Below are 6,002 nucleotides of genomic sequence, written 5' to 3'. Positions count from 1 at the left end.
AACTGCCTAAGCCCCATGGGTCACCGAAATGAAACAGGAAAAGACAAATAAAGGAAAAAGAAACAGCCTTCTCAGGCGAGTGGCAAAGGCAGCAGGACAGTGGAGGGACTGTCACATGCATGCCACGCCCTCCCCACAGGCTGTGTGTCAGCTCTGTCACAGCAGCTGCTGCCAGGAGCACAGAGGAAAACAGGTGTCCATGCTGGCTTTTTATAACAGACCTGAGTAGCGAATAGAGACTGCAAAGAATGGGGCCAGGGCCACCAAATATTCTTCCCGGCCTTGGAGACCCCACCATGCCAGGGCCTGGGCCGTTCAGTGCTTCAGTGTTTACCAAGATCCAGAGGATGTGGCCCCTGCAGGGACAATGAGGAAGAGCCAGTGATTAGGCAAGTAATGCCCCTAAGAACTTGCTAAAGCATTGGGGTGAAATACTAAGAGCCTCCTCTTCTTTTTTTTTTTTTTGCTGAGAAGATTAGCCCTGAGCTAGCATCTGTGCCAGTCTTCCTGTATTTGATATGTGAGTCATCACCACAGCATGGCTGACGAGTGGTGTAGGTGTGTACCTGGGCTCTGAACCCACGAACCTGGGCTGTCAAAGTGGAGCGTGCTGAAATTAACTACTAGGCCATGGGGCCAGCCAAAGCCTCTTCCTCCTTTTCTTGTGGGGGGTGGGGGCGTGGCCATGCATGGGGATGGATGACCATAGCAGCTTCCCACTAAGAGTGTGTCCGGGTTGGCGTGCTTCTCTTTGAGAGGGAAATGAGTGATAAAATGAAGTTAAGTTTAGACAGCTCCATCATGCTGATATTGGCATGCGCCATCTGGGAGGAGGGCTATGAGTCTACAGGAGGCCAGGGAGGGTCAGGACACTCTTAAACAGTGTGAAGTATTTGTTCCCTTAAGGGTCAAGTGTGGACTCTTGGCTGTGGGCTGGCCCCGCTCTCCAGTGTTTGCAGAGATGACAAGGGCAGGAGCTGGCCACAGTGCATGCTGATCGACCAAATTTTGGGACCCTACATTATGAAAATTGCTTTCTTCCTTTCATTTTGTCAAGGCCAGAGTCCTCTGAGAAGTCCATTGTAGGGGGTCGGTCTCTGAATCAGGAGTGAGGCAGTGGTGGGCTTCATTGTGACAAAGGCAGGGACCAACACTGCTAGAAACCATCTTCCTAGTGAATATGGGTGTGCAAATGGAGTGAAACCCAGCTCCCCAGCTCCATGCAGACATGTGTCTGATCCAACTATTGCCTCTCTGAGGGGCCAGGGCTGTCGCCCTGTGCTTGCAGAGTACCTTTCAAGGGGGCTACTGCCATGGGGGCGCTGCAACTTCTCAGGTTGCAGGTGAATGTCCTCTGCTGAGGGCTGAGCTCCAGGCAGCTGTGGAGGAAAGGGCCCCTCCTCTCAAAGATGAGATCCCTCCTGACACAGGTGAGATCCTGACACAGGTGAGACCGCCTCCTGACACAGGTGAGACCTCTCCTGACACAGGTGAGACCTCTCTTGACACAGGTGAGACTGGCCTCCCTGGCTTTTGCCTGCGTAACGAATAAAGAGAGATGGCCCCCTTAGCTTTAGCTGGCTTCTGCACTCTACCCTCTCCTCTCAGATCCCCAAGTCTGGCCCTTTCAGGTCACATCCCAAGAAGAGGAGAAGGGGTTCGGTGGGCAAGGTCTTCAGCTGCCCCCACTGCCCTCAGCCCTGCCTTGGTTTTCTTTTCAATCTTCGTTATTACGTAAACCCATAAGTGGGAAGCTCAGTTCCCCTCAGAATCATTGCTTTTGATTCAAATGAGTCCTGGTTAGTAACTGGTTCCTGATACAAGAGCTAGTTTAGCATGTTTGAGGGACAGAAACAAACAAACCTGCAATTAACTATTTCCCTTCTGGTTTTGGACACCATAATCCTAATTCTCCCTGTATCAGTGTGGAAGCCACTGTCGACTTCAAAAAGTGTCAGGAAACGTGGAGAAGGAAGCAAAGCGTAAAATTTAATATAGAAGATCGTATCTTCTACCAGGTGAAATATCTATAGACTCTATTATAAGAGAAATAAATGACAGCCAACTGGCAGAAAAGGACTCCGAGAGAAAGTTTAAAAAGCATTACTTCATTTTCAAAAAAACAGAGACTAAAAATTCTTTGTCAGAACTCTGCCCATATTTGCAACCCAAATGAAAAATTTTAAAAAGGCAGGTGGGCGCTGCTCTAGAGTTCTTCCAGCATCACAGCTAACCTCACTAATTCATAAACTTAAATCTGGCCCACCTGCCCTACTCCACCCAGGGCTGGGGGAGAGGCCTCACAGCAAAGGATGACACTGTTTTGATGCTGTGCATCTCAGTAGTCTTAGACCCGAGGAAAATGTGGACTGTGAACCTAACGTGCTCATATTCACAAATCGTTTATAGTGGAAACTGATATTAACTGATAGGATTCACTTACTTCGTTCAACAATTATATTTTGAGTTCTGCAGTGTGACATTCTCTTTTCTTGCTGATGGAGATACTGCAGTGAGCAAGACAAAGTTCCTACCCTTTGGAACTTTTAGTGGAGGAAACAAACCAAGAGAGACACTGATTGTCCTCATTGCCGTGAAGGAAATGAATCAGGCGTATTGGGGAGTGAGAGGCTGCCTGCACTGGGCAGCATTCCAGAAAGCCTGGTCTGGGGAGCAGCCATCTCCAAGAAGAGGACGCTTTGCGCTAAGTCAGGCCTGCAAGTGCAAAGGGGCTGATACAAGAACCAGTTAGGACGTTTGAGGGACAGAAACAAAACCAGTACCTGGCTGGAGCCCAGTGAAACGGGAAAAAGAAGAGAAATGAGATTGCCCAGTAGGGAGGAATCAGAAAAAGCCATGAAGAAGTTGAGATTTTTATTCTAACTTCAGTGGGAAAGCATGGGATGGATTTCAGCAGGCAAAGCACATGACCTGATTCCCAGGTTCAATGTCAGCAATTTCTAAATAGTTCTCTGATAGTCAATAAGTACAGCTTTATCATCAGAGAGATGACAATGCAGATACCCAGACACCCGCTGGCTGTCTGCTTGTCATCTTAGCCACTCAAGAGGCCTCACAGTTTCAGCCTCTTGAAGTTTGAAAATCCCACATCCCCAGGAACCTGAGTCATTTCAGGAGTTGATCCATATCCCAGAATCTGCAAGGTAGGAATGCTCTTTTCTTTTCCCTCCGGGTCAGGAACCAGCAGGACCTTCCCTCTGATTATATCCAAGAAAGCAAACGGTTCCTGCCACCAGCCTAGACAAATGAGCTAACCATCAAGTTATACAGAAGGACCGTTCCCCTGACCTTGGGACCACATTCCAGGTTCTAGCATTCCATGTTTGCACAAAGAAAGCCAGACTGGGGAAGACAAGCACATTCCTGTTCCATGCATCAGGCTCAGAGACACACTTAAAACGGCACGGAGGGAGAACGATGATTCCAACAGCTGTGCTTCGGGCAGACTTTCTTCCCTGTGCTTTCAGCTACCGTGTTGATGGCTTTTTCTTCTAACTTCTGATGCCACAGCTGACACATCAGCACTGAAGCGAGAATATCCACTCTGGGTTCTCACCTGTCCCGGACCCACTTAACTTCTGATGACTCAGCGGGGGTGGAGGGAAAGGAGACCGATTGCATTTAACGCGGAATAGGCTGAAGACGTATTTTTGTCAATGGAGGTCCTCTCTTCCAGGTTGACCAACTAGATTTTCCAGAGCTACAAACAAGGGTGACATGATTCTCATGCTGTAGGAAGGCCCCGGGGGTCTCAGTAAAACATCACAACGCGGAGGAGGTTTCTTCCTCACGTGCCTTTCTTAGTGGAGGAGGTTTATTCCTCATGTGCCTTTCTTAGTCTATTCGCTGCCCTGCCCTCTGGGGAGCTTTGGTTGCTGGAGCCTGTGGCTCAGTATCGGGTCAGGGTGGTTTCTCATATGGCCCACAGCAACGAAAGAGTTCTTCCCAGGCAGCGGCAGAGAGGTCTGCTTCTTTAAAGGGGGCGAAGATGCAGACAACAACCATTTTTCATGATAAACCTTAGCTGAACCATTACATTTTTTAAACATGGATTTATTGAGTAGGTTTGTGCGAATGTGTGCCTTTGGCAAAGATTTCAAGGGTTGTCTTTTTCGTGGAAAAAAGACTTGTCAGCCAGGGCCGAGGAAACTATTTCAGCTAAGAAAAGAACCGTTATGGCCCGTAATATAAGCCATGCAATAATTGCAGCCAGAGCCAGAAAATGTAGTCATTAGAAAGGCTTCAGCCAGAACCAGGCGGTGACAAGGGGCCTCAGATAGCTGTGCTTTCATCTTTACGGCTTCTGCTACAGGAAAACGACCTTGAGATGACCTTCAAGTCCTAAATGTCTTGATGAAAGGAAATATTAGGAAAGAATAAGAAAATTATAGACAGGCCCTAAAAGTTGAATACAAGAGGAAATTCTTATGAGTTTACTTAGAAAGGAAATAATTAAATTCTTTTGAAATGATCTTTTATCTTAAAGTACAAAAGAGGGAGTTGACTGGGAAGAGGCTGCAGCCAGGACACCCGGTCGGATCAAGTCTTCACAGACCAGCTGCTACAATAGATTAAATTAAAAGCTGGGATTGAATTACGTCACTTTAGCACTTTGATCAGGGAGACCATTTACCAAGTGTGACGTTGATCAATATTTGGCTGTTACAACTGAAGGAAGAAAAGGAGAATCGATCGCTGTCGAAGCCACTGTGGGTGCGCGTACAGACAGAGCAACTCATGAGCAGGTGAGGGCTAGGTGCGGTCACTCCTCTGGATTCTGCACCTGCCCTCCTCAGGGCCTCTCTCTGTCCTGTTCTGTACCCCTGGGGCAGACGGTCCATGCTCCCGACAGCTGACTTCTGGGTGGGTTTGAGACCAGAGATGGAGAGGAGAGACTGCTTCTCTGCTCCACCCCGCCCATCCTTATTTCTGGACGCAGCGTCCTGACAGGTCACTGCCCAGGACTCCAGCTCTCAGCGGGCCTGTCCTTCAGCCCTGCAGGTGATAATGGCTTTCTGCTCTTGCTCATCTCTGGATGCTCCACCATCCGCTGTGTGCTCCCCTCCCCCACAGACCTCTCACAACAGCCCCTTCATTACACAATCTTCACTTCAACTACAGGAGTGCAACTGTATTTCCTTCCAGGACATTCCCCCCACCCATACAGTCCCGAAGACATTGTCACAGAAAAGACTACAACTCTATTCTAGGGTAAATGGTCATGGTGTGCCATGGGTACCTCATTTCCATTCAACGCCTTACTGTGGAAAATAATGCGACATGAACTGAGATGGGCAGGTCATCATTTTCTTTAGGCCTTTTCAGTGGAGGCCCATTTTTTTTATATATGTTACAGGGTGTCTGGGCCAGAGCCCCAGATATCCGCTGTGAGGGTTGCCTATAAGGGGGACCCAGCAGGAAGGGGCAGAGCAGAGATTTGCTGCAGCAAGCTTTCCTACTGGGGTTAAGAAGCTTATGACTCCAGAAATATCTCCCAATTCATAAAGGAAGAAAAACATTCTGCATTTGTCTTTCTTTCTGGCTATGAGGAAGTGGTCAAGACAAGAGGAAGACGAGAGAGAGACGAGAGGAGAGGAAGGTGGGGGTGGGAGCAGGAAAAAAGAGAGAGCTACTAAGCCTTTCTTAAATTTCAGCCAGGACTAATTAAGTTCTCATTTTTAGAAAACTGAATAATTCTACTTGTAGAATTACTGCCAAGAGTTTTGCTTTGAAAAAGGGTCCAGCCTACATAGACACTTACTTTACAACCTGGAGCTCAGAGGCCTTTCCGGGAGCCCTGTCTGAAGCACCCCCAGCCCTCCATCACCCCATCATGGGCCTTACTTTTCCTCGTGGCGCTGAGCACTCCCTGACATTGCACTGGGGGACAGACGTGTTGGTCTGTCGTTGGCCTTGCCCCCCGTGTGCGAGTCTGTGACGCTGGGCCTGCCGAAGCTCCCTCCCCAGGGCCAGGGAGGGGG

General features: G+C 48.6%; 1 long non-coding RNA gene across 2 annotated transcripts in view; it reads left to right on the top strand.

Annotated features, from left to right (window-relative positions):
• The first annotated feature begins 251 nt into the window (after positions 1-251).
• LOC123280027 (uncharacterized) overlaps positions 252-6,002 on the top strand; it is a 44,544-nt gene continuing 38,793 nt past the window's right edge. For both annotated transcript variants that reach the window (XR_011497167.1, XR_011497166.1), the window contains exon 1: positions 252-389. This is a non-coding gene — a long non-coding RNA (uncharacterized lncRNA). The remainder of the gene's footprint in view (positions 390-6,002) is intronic.

The sequence above is a fragment of the Equus asinus genome, chromosome 22, assembly GCF_041296235.1.
Source record: "Equus asinus isolate D_3611 breed Donkey chromosome 22, EquAss-T2T_v2, whole genome shotgun sequence".
Lineage (NCBI taxonomy): Eukaryota > Metazoa > Chordata > Mammalia > Perissodactyla > Equidae > Equus > Equus asinus.
This window is presented reverse-complemented; position numbering and strand designations above follow the sequence as displayed.